Source organism: Liolophura sinensis, chromosome 4 (genome assembly GCF_032854445.1).
Source record: "Liolophura sinensis isolate JHLJ2023 chromosome 4, CUHK_Ljap_v2, whole genome shotgun sequence".
Classification (NCBI taxonomy): Eukaryota; Metazoa; Mollusca; class Polyplacophora; order Chitonida; family Chitonidae; genus Liolophura; species Liolophura sinensis.
Genome location: NC_088298.1, coordinates 8,041,684 through 8,055,951, shown reverse-complemented (window position 1 = coordinate 8,055,951; position 14,268 = coordinate 8,041,684). Strand labels below are relative to the sequence as shown.

Here is a 14,268-nt window from a genome sequence, read left to right as displayed (position 1 = left end):
GTGGGATGGCAGGGAGTTTGTTGTCTTCGTTCAAACGGCCATCCAGCCTCTTCACTGTTTGGTGCACTTGTTCTGATATTCCATGCATTTTATTTCACCACCAATATATAGCAAAGTTTTACCCCAGCACGTGCCTACGGCCATATCACGTTGAAAACACCGGTTCTCGTCCGAACACCGAAGTTAAGCAACGTCATGCCCGGTTAGTACTTGGATGGGTGACCGCCTGGGAACACCGGGTGCTGTAGGCTAACAACCTCTTTTTTTTTTTTTCTCTTTTTCTTCATTAATACAAAGATGTATGTACCCATGGTGGGCGGGGAAATGTGGATATGAGTTATCGCCCCTAGCGTGACTTGTATGGTCCATCTAAGCCAAGACAGACGTGGGATGGCAGGGAGTTTGTTGTCTTCGTTCAAACGGCCATCCAGCCTCTTCACTGTTTGGTGCACTTGTTCTGATATTCCATGCATTTCATTTCACCACCAATATATAGCAAAGTTTTTACCCCAGCACCTTCCTACGGCCATATCACGTTGAAAACACCGGTTCTCGTCCGAACACCGAAGTTAAACAACGTCAAGCCCGGTTAGTACTTGGATGGGTGACCGCCTGGGAACACCGGGTGCTGTAGGCTAGCAACCTCTTTTTTTTTTTTTTTTTTTTTTTTTTCACTTTTTCTTCATTAATACCAAGATGTATATACCCATGGTGGGTGGGGAAATGTGGATATGAGTTATCGCCCCTAGCGTGACTTGAATGGTCCATCTAAGCCAAGACAGACGTGGGATGGCAGGGAGTTTGTTGTCTTCGTTCAAACGGCCATCCAGCCTCTTCACTGTTTGGTGCACTTGTTCTGATATTCCATGCATTTTATTTCACCACCAATATATAGCAAAGTTTTACCCCAGCACGTGCCTACGACCATATCACGTTGAAAACACCGGTTCTCGTCCGAACACCGAGGTTGAGCAACGTCGAGCCCGGTTAGTACTTGGATGGGTGACCGCCTGGGAACACCGGGTGCTGTAGGCTAACAACCTCTTTTTTTTTCTCTCTCTGTTTCTTCATATATACAAAGATGTATGTACCCATGGTGGGTGGGGAAATGTGGATATGAGTTATCGCCCCTAGCGTGACTTGTATGGTCCATCTAAGCCAAGACAGACGTGGGATGGCAGGGAGTTTGTTGTCTTCGTTCAAACGGCCATCCAGCCTCTTCACTGTTTGGTGCACTTGTTCTGATATTCCATGCATTTTATTTCACCACCAATATATAGCAAAGTTTTACCCCAGCACGTGCCTACGGCCATATCACGTTGAAAACACCGGTTCTCGTCCGAACACCGAAGTTAAGCAACGTCGAGCCCGGTTAGTACTTGGATGGGTGACCGCCTGGGAACACCGGGTGCTGTAGGCTACCAAGCTCTTTTTTTTTTCTCTTTTTCTTCATTAATACAAAGATGTATGTACCCATGGTGGGTGGGGAAATGTGGATATGAGTTATCGCCCCTAGCGTGACTTGTATGGTCCATCTAAGCCAAGACAGACGTGGGATGGCAGGGAGTTTGTTGTCTTCGTTCAAACGGCCATCCAGCCTCTTCACTGTTTGGTGCACTTGTTCTGATATTCCATGCATTTTATTTCACCACCAATATATAGCAAAGTTTTACCCCAGCACGTGCCTACGGCCATATCACGATGAAAACACCGGTTCTCGTCCGAACACCGAAGTTAAGCAACGTCGAGCCCGGTTAGTACTTGGATGGGTGACCGCCTGGGAACACCGGGTGCTGTAGGCTACCAAGCTCTTTTTTTTTTCACTTTTTCTTCATTAATACAAAGATGTATGTACCCATGGTGGGTGGGGAAATGTGGATATGAGTTATCGCCCCTAGCGTGACTTGTATGGTCCATCTAAGCCAAGACAGACGTGGGATGGCAGGGAGTTTGTTGTCTTCGTTCAAACGGCCATCCAGCCTCTTCACTGTTTGGTGCACTTGTTCTGATATTCCATGCATTTTATTTCACCACCAATATATAGCAAAGTTTTACCCCAGCACGTGCCTACGGCCATATCACGTTGAAAACACCGGTTCTCGTCCGAACACCGAAGTTAAGCAACGTCGAGCCCGGTTAGTACTTGGATGGGTGACCGCCTGGGAACACCGGGTGCTGTAGGCTAGCATCCTCTTTTTTTTTTTTTTCTCTCTTTTTCTTCATTAATACAAAGATGTATGTACCCATGGTGGGTGGGGAAATGTGGATATGATTTATCGCCCCTAGTGTGACTTGTATGGTCCATCTAAGCCAAGACAGACGTGGGATGGCAGGGAGTTTGTTGTCTTCGTTCAAACGGCCATCCAGCCTCTTCACTGTTTGGTGCACTTGTTCTGATATTCCATGCATTTTATTTCACCACCAATATATAGCAAAGTTTTACCCCAGCACGTGCCTACGGCCATATCACGTTGAAAACACCGGTTCTCGTCCGAACACCGAAGTTAAGCAACGTCGAGCCCGGTTAGTACTTGGATGGGTGACCGCCTGGGAACACCGGCTGCTGTAGGCTAACAACCTCTTTTTTTTTTTTTTTTTTTTTTTTTCACTTTTTCTTTATTAATACAAAGATGTATGTACCCATGGTGGGTGGGGAAATGTGGATATCAGTTATCGCCCCTAGCGTGACTTGTATGGTCCATCTAAGCCAAGACAGACGTGGGATGGCAGGGAGTTTGTTGTCTTCGTTCAAACGGTCATCCAGCCTCTTCACTGTTTGGTGCACTTGTTCTGATATTCCATGCATTTTATTTCACCACCAATATATAGCAAAGTTTTACCCCAGCACGTGCCTACGGCTATATCACGTTGAAAACACCGGTTCTCGTCCGAACACCGAGGTTAAGCAACGTCGAGCCCGGTTAGTATTTGGATGGGTGACCGCCTGGGAACACCGGGTGCTGTAGGCTAACAACCTCTTTTTTTTTCTTTTTTTCCCTTTTTCTTCATTAATACAAAGATGTATGTACCCATGGTGGGTGGGGAAATGTGGATATTAGTTATCGCCCCTAGCGTGACTTGTGTGGTCCATCTAAGCCAAGACAGACGTGGGATGGCAGGCAGTTTGTTGTCTTCGTTCAAACGGCCATCCAGCCTCTTCACTGTTTGGTGCACTTGTTCTGATATTCCATGCATTTTATTTCACCACCAATATATAGCAAAGTTTTACCCCAGCACGTGCCTACGGCCATATCACGTTGAAAACACCGGTTCTCGTCCGAACACCGAGGTTGAGCAACTTCGAGCCCGGTTAGTACTTGGATGGGTGACCGCCTGGGAACACCGGGTGCTGTAGGCTAGCAACCTTTTTTTTTTTTTTTTTTTTTTTTTCACTTTTTCTTCATTAATACCAAGATGTATATACCCATGGTGGGTGGGGAAATGTGGATATGAGTTATCGAACCTAGCGTGACTTGTATGGTCCATCTAAGCCAAGACAGACGTGGGATGGCAGGGAGTTTGTTGTCTTCGTTCAAACGGCCATCCAGCCTCTTCACTGTTTGGTGCACTTGTTCTGATATTCCATGCATTTTATTTCACCACCAATATATAGCAAAGTTTTACCCCAGCACGTGCCTACGGCCATATCACGTTGAAAACACCGGTTCTCGTCCGAACACCGAAGTTAAGCAACGTCGAGCCCGGTTAGTACTTGGATGGGTGACCGCCTGGGAACACCGGGTGCTGTAGGCTAGCAACATCTTTTTTTTTTTTTCTTTTTTTTCTTTTTCTTCATTAATACAAAGATGTATGTACCCATGGTGGGTGGGGAAATGTGGATATGAGTTATCGCCCCAAGCGTGACTTGTATGGTCCATCTAAGCCAAGACAGACGTGGGATGGCAGGGAGTTTGTTGTCTTCGTTCAAACGGCCATCCAGCCTCTTCACTGTTTGGTGCACTTGTTCTGATATTCCATGCATTTTATTTCACCACCAATATATAGCAAAGTTTTACCCCAGCACGTGCCTACGGCCATATCACGTTGAAAACACCGGTTCTCGTCCGAACACCGAGGTTAAGCAACGTCGAGCCCGGTTAGTACTTGGATGGGTGACCGCCTGGGAACACCGGGTGCTGTAGGCTAACAACCTCTTTTTTTTTTTTTTTTTTCTATTTTTCTTCATTAATACCAAGATGTATATACCCATGGTGGGTGGGGAAATGTGGATATGAGTTATCGCCCCTAGCGTGACTTGAATGGTCCATCTAAGCCAAGACAGACGTGGGATGGCAGGGAGTTTGTTGTCTTCGTTCAAACGGCCATCCAGCCTCTTCACTGTTTGGTGCACTTGTTCTGATATTCCATGCATATTATTTCACCACCAATAATAGCAAAGTTTTACCCCAGCACGTGCCTACGGCCATATCACGTTGAAAACACCGGTTCTCGTCCGAACACCGAGGTTAAGCAACGTCGAGCCCGGTTAGTACTTGGATGGGTGACCGCCTGGGAACACCGGGTGCTGTAGGCTAACAACCTCTTCTTTTTTTTTTCTCTCTCTTTTTCTTCATTAATACCAAGATGTATATACCCATGGTGGGTGGTTAAATGTGGATATGAGTTATCGCCCCTAGCGTGACTTGAATGGTCCATCTAAGCCAAGACAGACGTGGATGGCAGGCAGTTTGTTGTCTTCGTTCAAACGGCCATCCAGCCTCTTCACTGTTTGGTGCACTTGTTCTGATATTCCATGCATTTTATTTCACCACCAATATATAGCAAAGTTTTACCCCAGCACGTGCCTACGGAAATATCACGTTGAAAACACCGGTTCTCATCCGAACACCAAGGTTAAGCAACGTCGAGCCCGGTTAGTACTTGGATGGGTGACCGCCTGGGAACACCGGGTACTGTAGGCTAGCAACTCTTTTTTTTTTTTTTTTTTTCACTTTTTCTTCATTAATACAAAGATGTATATACCCATGGTGGGTGGGGAAATGTGGATATGAGTTATCGCCCCTAGCGTGACTTGTAGTGGTCCATCTAAGCCAAGACAGACGTGGGATGGCAGGGAGTTTGTTGTCTTCGTTCAAACGGCCATCCAGCCTCTTCACTGTTTGGTGCACTTGTTCTGATATTCCATGCATATTATTTCACCACCAATATATAGCAAAGTTTTAACCCAGCACCTGCCTACGGCCATATCACGTTGAAAACACCGGTTCTCGTCCGAACATCGAAGTTAAGCAACGTCGAGCCCGGTTAGTACTTGGATGGGTGACCGCCTGGGAACACCGGGTGCTGTAGGCCTAGCAACCTCTTTTTATTTTTTTTTTTTCTATTTTTCTTCATTAATACAAAGATGTATGTACCCATGGTGGGTGGGGAAATGTGGATAAGAGTTATCGCCCCTAGCGTGACTTGTATGGTCCATCTAAGCCAAGACAGACGTGGGATGGCAGGGAGTTTGTTGTCTTCGTTCAAACGGCCATCCAGCCTCTTCACTGTTTGGTGCACTTGTTCTGATATTCCATGCATTTTATTTCACCACCAATATATAGCAAAGTTTTACCCCAGCACGTGCCTACGGCCATATCACGTTGAAAACACCGGGTTCTCGTCCGAACACCGAGGTTAAACAACGTCGAGCCCGGTTAGTACTTGGATGGGTGACCGCCTGGGGAACACCGGGTGCTGTAGGCTAACAACTCTTTTTTTTTTGTTTTTTTTCTCTTTTTCTTCATTAATACAAAGATGTATGTTCCCATGGTGGGTGGGGAAATGTGGATATGAGTTATCGCCCCTAGCGTGACTTGTATGGTCCATCTAAGCCAAGACAGACGTGGGATGGCAGGGAGTTTGTTGTCTTCGTTCAAACGGCCATCCAGCCTTTTCACTGTTTGGTGCACTTGTTCTGATATTCCATGCATTTTATTTTACCACCAATATATAGCAAAGTTTTACCCCAGCACGTGCCTACGGCCATATCACGTTTAAAACACCGGTTCTCGTCCGAACACCGAAGTTAAGCAACGTCGAGCCCGGTTAGTACTTGGATGGGTGACCGCCTGGGAACACCGGGTGCTGTAGGCTAGCAACCTCTTTTTTTTTTTTTTTTTTTTCATTTTTTCTTGATTAATACCAAGATGTATATACCCATGGTGGGTGGGGAAATGTGGATATGAGTTATCGCCCCTAGCGTGACTTGTATGGTCCATCTAAGCCAAGACAGACGTGGGATGGCAGGGAGTTTGTTGTCTTCGTTCAAACGGCCATCCAGCTCTTCACTGTTTTGGTGCACTTGTTCTGATATTCCATGCATTTTATTTCACCACCAATATATAGCAAAGTTTTACCCCAGCACGTGCCTACGGCCATATCACGTTGAAAACACCGGTTCTTGTCCGAACACCGAAGTTAAGCAACGTCGAGCCCGGTTAGTACTTGGATGGGTGACCGCCTGGGAACACCGGGTGCTGTAGGCTAACAACCTCTTTTTTTTTTTTTTCTGTCTTTTTTTTCATTAATACAAAGATGTATGTACCCATGGTGGGTGGGGAAATGTGGGATATGAGTTATCGCCCCTAGCGTGACTTGTAATGGTCCATCTAAGCCAAGACAGACGTGGGATGGCAGGGAGTTTGTTGTCTTCGTTCAAACGGCCATCCAGCCTCTTCACTGTTTGGTGCACTTGTTCTGATATTCCATGCATTTTATTTCACCACCAATATATAGCAAAGTTTTACCCCAGCACGTGCCTACGGCCATATCACGTTGAAAACACCGGTTCTCGTCCGAACACCGAAGTTCAGCAACGTCGAGCCCGGTTAGTACTTGGATGGGTGACCGCCTGGGAACACCGGGTGCTGTAGGCTAACAACCTCTTTTTTTTTTTTCTTTTTTTTTTTTCAATTTTTCTTCATTAATACCAAGATGTATATACCCATGGTGGGTGGGGAAATGTGGATATGAGTTATCGCCCCTAGTGTTACCTGTATGGTCCATCTAAGCCAAGACAGACGTGGGATGGCAGGGAGTTTGTTGTCTTCGTTCAAACGGCCATCCAGCCTCTTCACTGTTTGGTGCACTTGTTCTGATATTCCATGCATTTTATTTCACCACCAATATATAGCAAAGTTTTACCCAGCACGTGCCTACGGCCATATCACGTTGAAAACACGGTTCTCGTCCGAACACCGAAGTTCAGCAACGTCGAGCCCGGTTAGTACTTGGATGGGTGACCCCCTGGAAACACCGGGTGCTGTAGGCTAACAACCTCTTTTTTTTTTTTCTCTTTTTCTTCATTAATACAAAGATGTATATACCCATGGTGGGTGGGAAATGTGGATATGAGTTATCGCCCCTAGCGTGACTTGTATGGTCCATCTAAGCCAAGACAGACGTGGGATGGCAGGGAGTTTGTTGTCTTCGTTCAAACGGCCATCCAGCCTCTTCACTGTTTGGTGCACTTGTTCTGATATTCCATGCATTTTATTTCACCACCAATATATAGCAAAGTTTTACCCCAGCACGTGCCTACGGCCATATCACGTTGAAAACACCGGTTCTCGTCCGAACACCGAAGTTAAGCAACGTCGAGCCCGGTTAGTACTTGGATGGGTGACCGCCTGGGAACACCGGGTGCTGTAGGCTACCAAGCTCTTTTTTTTTTCACTTTTTCTTCATTAATACAAAGATGTATATACCCATGGTGGGTGGGGAAATGTGGATATGAGTTATCGCCCCTAGCGTGACTTGTATGGTCCATCTAAGCCAAGTAAGCCAAGACAGACGTGGGATGGCAGGGAGTTTGTTGTCTTCGTTCAAACGGCCATCCAGCCTCTTCACTGTTTGGTGCACTTGTTCTGATATTCCATGCATTTTATTTCACCACCAATATATAGCAAAGTTTTACCCCAGCACGTGCCTACGGCCATATCACGTTGAAAACACCGGTTCTCGTCCGAACACCGAAGTTAAGCAACGTCGAGCCCGGTTAGTACTTGGATGGGTGACCGCCTGGGAACACCGGGTGCTGTAGGCTACCAAGCTCTTTTTTTTTTCACTTTTTCTTCATTAATACAAAGATGTATGTACCCATGGTGGGTGGGGAAATGTGGATATGAGTTATCGCCCCTAGCGTGACTTGTATGGTCCATCTAAGCCAAGACAGACGTGGGATGGCAGGGAGTTTGTTGTCTTCGTTCAAACGGCCATCCAGCCTCTTCACTGTTTGGTGCACTTGTTCTGATATTCCATGCATTTTATTTCACCACCAATATATAGCAAAGTTTTACCCCAGCACGTGCCTACGGCCATATCACGTTGAAAACACCGGTTCTCGTCCGAACACCGAAGTTAAGCAACGTCGTGCCCGGTTAGTACTTGGATGGGTGACCGCCTGGGAACACCGGGTGCTGTAGGCTAACAACCTCTTTTTTTTTTTTTCTCTTTTTCTTCATTAATACAAAGATGTATGTACCCATGGTGGGTGGGGAAATGTGGATATGAGTTATCGCCCCTAGCGTGACTTGTATGGTCCATCTAAGCCAAGACAGACGTGGGATGGCAGGGAGTTTGTTGTCTTCGTTCAAACGGCCATCCAGCCTCTTCACTGTTTGGTGCACTTGTTCTGATATTCCATGCATTTCATTTCACCACCAATATATAGCAAAGTTTTACCCCAGCACCTTCCTACGGCCATATCACGTTGAAAACACCGGTTCTCGTCCGAACACCGAAGTTAAACAACGTCAAGCCCGGTTAGTACTTGGATGGGTGACCGCCTGGGAACACCGGGTGCTGTAGGCTAGCAACCTCTTTTTTTTTTTTTTTTTTTTTTTTTTTACTTTTTCTTCATTAATACCAAGATGTATATACCCATGGTGGGTGGGGAAATGTGGATATGAGTTATCGCCCCTAGCGTGACTTGTATGGTCCATCTAAGCCAAGACAGACGTGGGATGGCAGGGAGTTTGTTGTCTTCGTTCAAACGGCCATCCAGCCTCTTCACTGTTTGGTGCACTTGTTCTGATATTCCATGCATTTTATTTCACCACCAATATATAGCAAAGTTTTACCCCAGCACGTGCCTACGGCCATATCACGTTGAAAACACCGGTTCTCGTCCGAACACCGAGGTTGAGCAACGTCGAGCCCTGTTAGTACTTGGATGGGTGACCGCCTGGGAACACCGGGTGCTGTAGGCTAACAACCTCTTTTTTTTTCTCTCTCTGTTTCTTCATATATACAAAGATGTATGTACCCATGGTGGGTGGGGAAATGTGGATATGAGTTATCGCCCCTAGCGTGACTTGTATGGTCCATCTAAGCCAAGACAGACGTGGGATGGCAGGGAGTTTGTTGTCTTCGTTCAAACGGCCATCCAGCCTCTTCACTGTTTGGTGCACTTGTTCTGATATTCCATGCATTTTATTTCACCACCAATATATAGCAAAGTTTTACCCCAGCACGTGCCTACGGCCATATCACGTTGAAAACACCGGTTCTCGTCCGAACACCGAAGTTAAGCAACGTCGTGCCCGGTTAGTACTTGGATGGGAGACCGCCTGGGAACACCGGGTGCTGTAGGCTAACAACCTCTTTTTTTTTTTTTCTCTTTTTCTTCATTAATACAAAGATGTATGTACCCATGGTGGGTGGGGAAATGTGGATATGAGTTATCGCCCCTAGCGTGACTTGTATGGTCCATCTAAGCCAAGACAGACGTGGGATGGCAGGGAGTTTGTTGTCTTCGTTCAAACGGCCATCCAGCCTCTTCACTGTTTGGTGCACTTGTTCTGATATTCCATGCATTTCATTTCACCACCAATATATAGCAAAGTTTTACCCCAGCACCTTCCTACGGCCATATCACGTTGAAAACACCGGTTCTCGTCCGAACACCGAAGTTAAACAACGTCAAGCCCGGTTAGTACTTGGATGGGTGACCGCCTGGGAACACCGGGTGCTGTAGGCTAGCAACCTCTTTTTTTTTTTTTTTTTTTTTTTTCACTTTTTCTTCATTAATACCAAGATGTATATACCCATGGTGGGTGGGGAAATGTGGATATGAGTTATCGCCCCTAGCGTGACTTGTATGGTCCATCTAAGCCAAGACAGACGTGGGATGGCAGGGAGTTTGTTGTCTTCGTTCAAACGGCCATCCAGCCTCTTCACTGTTTGGTGCACTTGTTCTGATATTCCATGCATTTTATTTCACCACCAATATATAGCAAAGTTTTACCCCAGCACGTGCCTACGGCCATATCACGTTGAAAACACCGGTTCTCGTCCGAACACCGAGGTTGAGCAACGTCGAGCCCGGTTAGTACTTGGATGGGTGACCGCCTGGGAACACCGGGTGCTGTAGGCTAACAACCTCTTTTTTTTTCTCTCTCTGTTTCTTCATATATACAAAGATGTATGTACCCATGGTGGGTGGGGAAATGTGGATATGAGTTATCGCCCCTAGCGTGACTTGTATGGTCCATCTAAGCCAAGACAGACGTGGGATGGCAGGGAGTTTGTTGTCTTCGTTCAAACGGCCATCCAGCCTCTTCACTGTTTGGTGCACTTGTTCTGATATTCCATGCATTTTATTTCACCACCAATATATAGCAAAGTTTTACCCCAGCACGTGCCTACGGCCATATCACGTTGAAAACACCGGTTCTCGTCCGAACACCGAAGTTAAGCAACGTCGAGCCCGGTTAGTACTTGGATGGGTGACCGCCTGGGAACACCGGGTGCTGTAGGCTACCAAGCTCTTTTTTTTTTCACTTTTTCTTCATTAATACAAAGATGTATGTACCCATGGTGGGTGGGGAAATGTGGATATGAGTTATCGCCCCTAGCGTGACTTGTATGGTCCATCTAAGCCAAGACAGACGTGGGATGGCAGGGAGTTTGTTGTCTTCGTTCAAACGGCCATCCAGCCTCTTCACTGTTTGGTGCACTTGTTCTGATATTCCATGCATTTTATTTCACCACCAATATATAGCAAAGTTTTACCCCAGCACGTGCCTACGGCCATATCACGTTGAAAACACCGGTTCTCGTCCGAACACCGAAGTTAAGCAACGTCGTGCCCGGTTAGTACTTGGATGGGTGACCGCCTGGGAACACCGGGTGCTGTAGGCTAACAACCTCTTTTTTTTTTTTTCTCTTTTTCTTCATTAATACAAAGATGTATGTACCCATGGTGGGCGGGGAAATGTGGATATGAGTTATCGCCCCTAGCGTGACTTGTATGGTCCATCTAAGCCAAGACAGACGTGGGATGGCAGGGAGCCTGGGAACACCGGGTGCTGTAGGCTACCAAGCTCTTTTTTTTTTCTCTTTTTCTTCATTAATACAAAGATGTATGTACCCATGGTGGGTGGGGAAATGTGGATATCAGTTATCGCCCCTAGCGTGACTTGTATGGTCCATCTAAGCCAAGACAGACGTGGGATGGCAGGGAGTTTGTTGTCTTCGTTCAAACGGTCATCCAGCCTCTTCACTGTTTGGTGCACTTGTTCTGATATTCCATGCATTTTATTTCACCACCAATATATAGCAAAGTTTTACCCCAGCACGTGCCTACGGCTATATCACGTTGAAAACACCGGTTCTCGTCCGAACACCGAGGTTAAGCAACGTCGAGCCCGGTTAGTACTTGGATGGGTGACCGCCTGGGAACACCGGGTGCTGTAGGCTAACAACCTCTTTTTTTTTCTTTTTTTCCCTTTTTCTTCATTAATACAAAGATGTATGTACCCATGGTGGGTGGGGAAATGTGGATATTAGTTATCGCCCCTAGCGTGACTTGTATGGTCCATCTAAGCCAAGACAGACGTGGGATGGCAGGCAGTTTGTTGTCTTCGTTCAAACGGCCATCCAGCCTCTTCACTGTTTGGTGCACTTGTTCTGATATTCCATGCATTTTATTTCACCACCAATATATAGCAAAGTTTTACCCCAGCACGTGCCTACGGCCATATCACGTTGAAAACACCGGTTCTCGTCCGAACACCGAGGTTGAGCAACTTCGAGCCCGGTTAGTACTTGGATGGGTGACCGCCTGGGAACACCGGGTGCTGTAGGCTAGCAACCTTTTTTTTTTTTTTTTTTTTTTTTTCACTTTTTCTTTATTAATACCAAGATGTATATACCCATGGTGGGTGGGGAAATGTGGATATGAGTTATCGAACCTAGCGTGACTTGTATGGTCCATCTAAGCCAAGACAGACGTGGGATGGCAGGGAGTTTGTTGTCTTCGTTCAAACGGCCATCCAGCCTCTTCACTGTTTGGTGCACTTGTTCTGATATTCCATGCATTTTATTTCACCACCAATATATAGCAAAGTTTTACCCCAGCACGTGCCTACGGAAATATCACGTTGAAAACACCGGTTCTCATCCGAACACCAAGGTTAAGCAACGTCGAGCCCGGTTAGTACTTGGATGGGTGACCGCCTGGGAACACCGGGTACTGTAGGCTAGCAACCTCTTTTTTTTTTTTTTTTTTTTCACTTTTTCTTCATTAATACAAAGATGTATATACCCATGGTGGGTGGGGAAATGTGGATATGAGTTATCGCCCCTAGCGTGACTTGTATGGTCCATCTAAGCCAAGACAGACGTGGGATGGCAGGGAGTTTGTTGTCTTCGTTCAAACGGCCATCCAGCCTCTTCACTGTTTGGTGCACTTGTTCTGATATTCCATGCATATTATTTCACCACCAATATATAGCAAAGTTTTAACCCAGCACCTGCCTACGGCCATATCACGTTGAAAACACCGGTTCTCGTCCGAACATCGAAGTTAAGCAACGTCGAGCCCGGTTAGTACTTGGATGGGTGACCGCCTGGGAACACCGGGTGCTGTAGGCTAGCAACCTCTTTTTATTTTTTTTTTTTTTCTATTTTTCTTCATTAATACAAAGATGTATGTACCCATGGTGGGTGGGGAAATGTGGATAAGAGTTATCGCCCCTAGCGTGACTTGTATGGTCCATCTAAGCCAAGACAGACGTGGGATGGCAGGGAGTTTGTTGTCTTCGTTCAAACGGCCATCCAGCCTCTTCACTGTTTGGTGCACTTGTTCTGATATTCCATGCATTTTATTTCACCACCAATATATAGCAAAGTTTTACCCCAGCACGTGCCTACGGCCATATCACGTTGAAAACACCGGTTCTCGTCCGAACACCGAGGTTAAACAACGTCGAGCCCGGTTAGTACTTGGATGGGTGACCGCCTGGGAACACCGGGTGCTGTAGGCTAACAACCTCTTTTTTTTTTTGTTTTTTTTCTCTTTTTCTTCATTAATACAAAGATGTATGTTCCCATGGTGGGTGGGGAAATGTGGATATGAGTTATCGCCCCTAGCGTGACTTGTATGGTCCATCTAAGCCAAGACAGACGTGGGATGGCAGGGAGTTTGTTGTCTTCGTTCAAACGGCCATCCAGCCTTTTCACTGTTTGGTGCACTTGTTCTGATATTCCATGCATTTTATTTTACCACCAATATATAGCAAAGTTTTACCCCAGCACGTGCCTACGGCCATATCACGTTTAAAACACCGGTTCTCGTCCGAACACCGAAGTTAAGCAACGTCGAGCCCGGTTAGTACTTGGATGGGTGACCGCCTGGGAACACCGGGTGCTGTAGGCTAGCAACCTCTTTTTTTTTTTTTTTTTTTTCATTTTTTCTTGATTAATACCAAGATGTATATACCCATGGTGGGTGGGGAAATGTGGATATGAGTTATCGCCCCTAGCGTGACTTGTATGGTCCATCTAAGCCAAGACAGACGTGGGATGGCAGGGAGTTTGTTGTCTTCGTTCAAACGGCCATCCAGCCTCTTCACTGTTTGGTGCACTTGTTCTGATATTCCATGCATTTTATTTCACCACCAATATATAGCAAAGTTTTACCCCAGCACGTGCCTACGGCCATATCACGTTGAAAACACCGGTTCTTGTCCGAACACCGAAGTTAAGCAACGTCGAGCCCGGTTAGTACTTGGATGGGTGACCGCCTGGGAACACCGGGTGCTGTAGGCTAACAACCTCTTTTTTTTTTTTTTCTGTCTTTTTCTTCATTAATACAAAGATGTATGTACCCATGGTGGGTGGGGAAATGTGGATATGAGTTATCGCCCCTAGCGTGACTTGTATGGTCCATCTAAGCCAAGACAGACGTGGGATGGCAGGGAGTTTGTTGTCTTCGTTCAAACGGCCATCCAGCCTCTTCACTGTTTGGTGCACTTGTTCTGA

At 46.2% G+C, this 14,268-nt stretch overlaps 1 protein-coding gene and 36 non-coding genes across 38 annotated transcripts in view; 36 read left to right on the top strand and 1 right to left on the bottom strand.

The window, feature by feature from the left end:
- Window positions 1–14,268, bottom strand: part of LOC135464328 (serine-rich adhesin for platelets-like) — a 375,213-nt gene that overhangs the window by 189,958 nt on the left and 170,987 nt on the right. The window lies entirely within an intron of this gene.
- Window positions 133–251, top strand: LOC135465199 (5S ribosomal RNA). The gene has a single exon (XR_010443899.1). It is a non-coding gene; the product is annotated as a 5S ribosomal RNA (ribosomal RNA).
- Window positions 519–637, top strand: LOC135465220 (5S ribosomal RNA). The gene has a single exon (XR_010443919.1). It is a non-coding gene; the product is annotated as a 5S ribosomal RNA (ribosomal RNA).
- LOC135465273 (5S ribosomal RNA) lies at window positions 917–1,035 on the top strand. The gene has a single exon (XR_010443969.1). It is a non-coding gene; the product is annotated as a 5S ribosomal RNA (ribosomal RNA).
- On the top strand, window positions 1,302–1,420 carry LOC135465350 (5S ribosomal RNA). Its single transcript, XR_010444036.1, has one exon. It is a non-coding gene; the product is annotated as a 5S ribosomal RNA (ribosomal RNA).
- Window positions 1,684–1,802, top strand: LOC135465062 (5S ribosomal RNA). The gene has a single exon (XR_010443772.1). It is a non-coding gene; the product is annotated as a 5S ribosomal RNA (ribosomal RNA).
- LOC135465349 (5S ribosomal RNA) lies at window positions 2,066–2,184 on the top strand. The gene has a single exon (XR_010444035.1). It is a non-coding gene; the product is annotated as a 5S ribosomal RNA (ribosomal RNA).
- LOC135465171 (5S ribosomal RNA) lies at window positions 2,454–2,572 on the top strand. The gene has a single exon (XR_010443873.1). It is a non-coding gene; the product is annotated as a 5S ribosomal RNA (ribosomal RNA).
- LOC135465210 (5S ribosomal RNA) lies at window positions 2,851–2,969 on the top strand. The gene has a single exon (XR_010443910.1). It is a non-coding gene; the product is annotated as a 5S ribosomal RNA (ribosomal RNA).
- Window positions 3,240–3,358, top strand: LOC135465292 (5S ribosomal RNA). The gene has a single exon (XR_010443987.1). It is a non-coding gene; the product is annotated as a 5S ribosomal RNA (ribosomal RNA).
- Window positions 3,635–3,753, top strand: LOC135465347 (5S ribosomal RNA). The gene has a single exon (XR_010444033.1). It is a non-coding gene; the product is annotated as a 5S ribosomal RNA (ribosomal RNA).
- Window positions 4,027–4,145, top strand: LOC135465093 (5S ribosomal RNA). The gene has a single exon (XR_010443801.1). It is a non-coding gene; the product is annotated as a 5S ribosomal RNA (ribosomal RNA).
- Window positions 4,416–4,534, top strand: LOC135465092 (5S ribosomal RNA). Its single transcript, XR_010443800.1, has one exon. It is a non-coding gene; the product is annotated as a 5S ribosomal RNA (ribosomal RNA).
- LOC135465276 (5S ribosomal RNA) lies at window positions 4,804–4,922 on the top strand. The gene has a single exon (XR_010443972.1). It is a non-coding gene; the product is annotated as a 5S ribosomal RNA (ribosomal RNA).
- Window positions 5,195–5,313, top strand: LOC135465039 (5S ribosomal RNA). Its single transcript, XR_010443750.1, has one exon. It is a non-coding gene; the product is annotated as a 5S ribosomal RNA (ribosomal RNA).
- On the top strand, window positions 5,586–5,706 carry LOC135465319 (5S ribosomal RNA). The gene has a single exon (XR_010444011.1). It is a non-coding gene; the product is annotated as a 5S ribosomal RNA (ribosomal RNA).
- LOC135465012 (5S ribosomal RNA) lies at window positions 5,978–6,096 on the top strand. Its single transcript, XR_010443725.1, has one exon. It is a non-coding gene; the product is annotated as a 5S ribosomal RNA (ribosomal RNA).
- Window positions 6,370–6,488, top strand: LOC135465122 (5S ribosomal RNA). Its single transcript, XR_010443828.1, has one exon. It is a non-coding gene; the product is annotated as a 5S ribosomal RNA (ribosomal RNA).
- On the top strand, window positions 6,760–6,878 carry LOC135465148 (5S ribosomal RNA). Its single transcript, XR_010443852.1, has one exon. It is a non-coding gene; the product is annotated as a 5S ribosomal RNA (ribosomal RNA).
- LOC135465315 (5S ribosomal RNA) lies at window positions 7,156–7,273 on the top strand. The gene has a single exon (XR_010444007.1). It is a non-coding gene; the product is annotated as a 5S ribosomal RNA (ribosomal RNA).
- LOC135465346 (5S ribosomal RNA) lies at window positions 7,538–7,656 on the top strand. The gene has a single exon (XR_010444032.1). It is a non-coding gene; the product is annotated as a 5S ribosomal RNA (ribosomal RNA).
- LOC135465345 (5S ribosomal RNA) lies at window positions 7,929–8,047 on the top strand. Its single transcript, XR_010444031.1, has one exon. It is a non-coding gene; the product is annotated as a 5S ribosomal RNA (ribosomal RNA).
- LOC135465057 (5S ribosomal RNA) lies at window positions 8,311–8,429 on the top strand. The gene has a single exon (XR_010443767.1). It is a non-coding gene; the product is annotated as a 5S ribosomal RNA (ribosomal RNA).
- On the top strand, window positions 8,696–8,814 carry LOC135465219 (5S ribosomal RNA). The gene has a single exon (XR_010443918.1). It is a non-coding gene; the product is annotated as a 5S ribosomal RNA (ribosomal RNA).
- Window positions 9,094–9,212, top strand: LOC135465307 (5S ribosomal RNA). Its single transcript, XR_010444000.1, has one exon. It is a non-coding gene; the product is annotated as a 5S ribosomal RNA (ribosomal RNA).
- On the top strand, window positions 9,479–9,597 carry LOC135465130 (5S ribosomal RNA). Its single transcript, XR_010443836.1, has one exon. It is a non-coding gene; the product is annotated as a 5S ribosomal RNA (ribosomal RNA).
- On the top strand, window positions 9,864–9,982 carry LOC135465218 (5S ribosomal RNA). The gene has a single exon (XR_010443917.1). It is a non-coding gene; the product is annotated as a 5S ribosomal RNA (ribosomal RNA).
- LOC135465212 (5S ribosomal RNA) lies at window positions 10,260–10,378 on the top strand. The gene has a single exon (XR_010443912.1). It is a non-coding gene; the product is annotated as a 5S ribosomal RNA (ribosomal RNA).
- On the top strand, window positions 10,645–10,763 carry LOC135465344 (5S ribosomal RNA). The gene has a single exon (XR_010444030.1). It is a non-coding gene; the product is annotated as a 5S ribosomal RNA (ribosomal RNA).
- On the top strand, window positions 11,027–11,145 carry LOC135465056 (5S ribosomal RNA). The gene has a single exon (XR_010443766.1). It is a non-coding gene; the product is annotated as a 5S ribosomal RNA (ribosomal RNA).
- On the top strand, window positions 11,585–11,703 carry LOC135465167 (5S ribosomal RNA). The gene has a single exon (XR_010443869.1). It is a non-coding gene; the product is annotated as a 5S ribosomal RNA (ribosomal RNA).
- Window positions 11,974–12,092, top strand: LOC135465291 (5S ribosomal RNA). The gene has a single exon (XR_010443986.1). It is a non-coding gene; the product is annotated as a 5S ribosomal RNA (ribosomal RNA).
- Window positions 12,369–12,487, top strand: LOC135465275 (5S ribosomal RNA). Its single transcript, XR_010443971.1, has one exon. It is a non-coding gene; the product is annotated as a 5S ribosomal RNA (ribosomal RNA).
- On the top strand, window positions 12,761–12,879 carry LOC135465065 (5S ribosomal RNA). The gene has a single exon (XR_010443775.1). It is a non-coding gene; the product is annotated as a 5S ribosomal RNA (ribosomal RNA).
- On the top strand, window positions 13,153–13,271 carry LOC135465159 (5S ribosomal RNA). The gene has a single exon (XR_010443862.1). It is a non-coding gene; the product is annotated as a 5S ribosomal RNA (ribosomal RNA).
- Window positions 13,545–13,663, top strand: LOC135465011 (5S ribosomal RNA). Its single transcript, XR_010443724.1, has one exon. It is a non-coding gene; the product is annotated as a 5S ribosomal RNA (ribosomal RNA).
- On the top strand, window positions 13,937–14,055 carry LOC135465121 (5S ribosomal RNA). The gene has a single exon (XR_010443827.1). It is a non-coding gene; the product is annotated as a 5S ribosomal RNA (ribosomal RNA).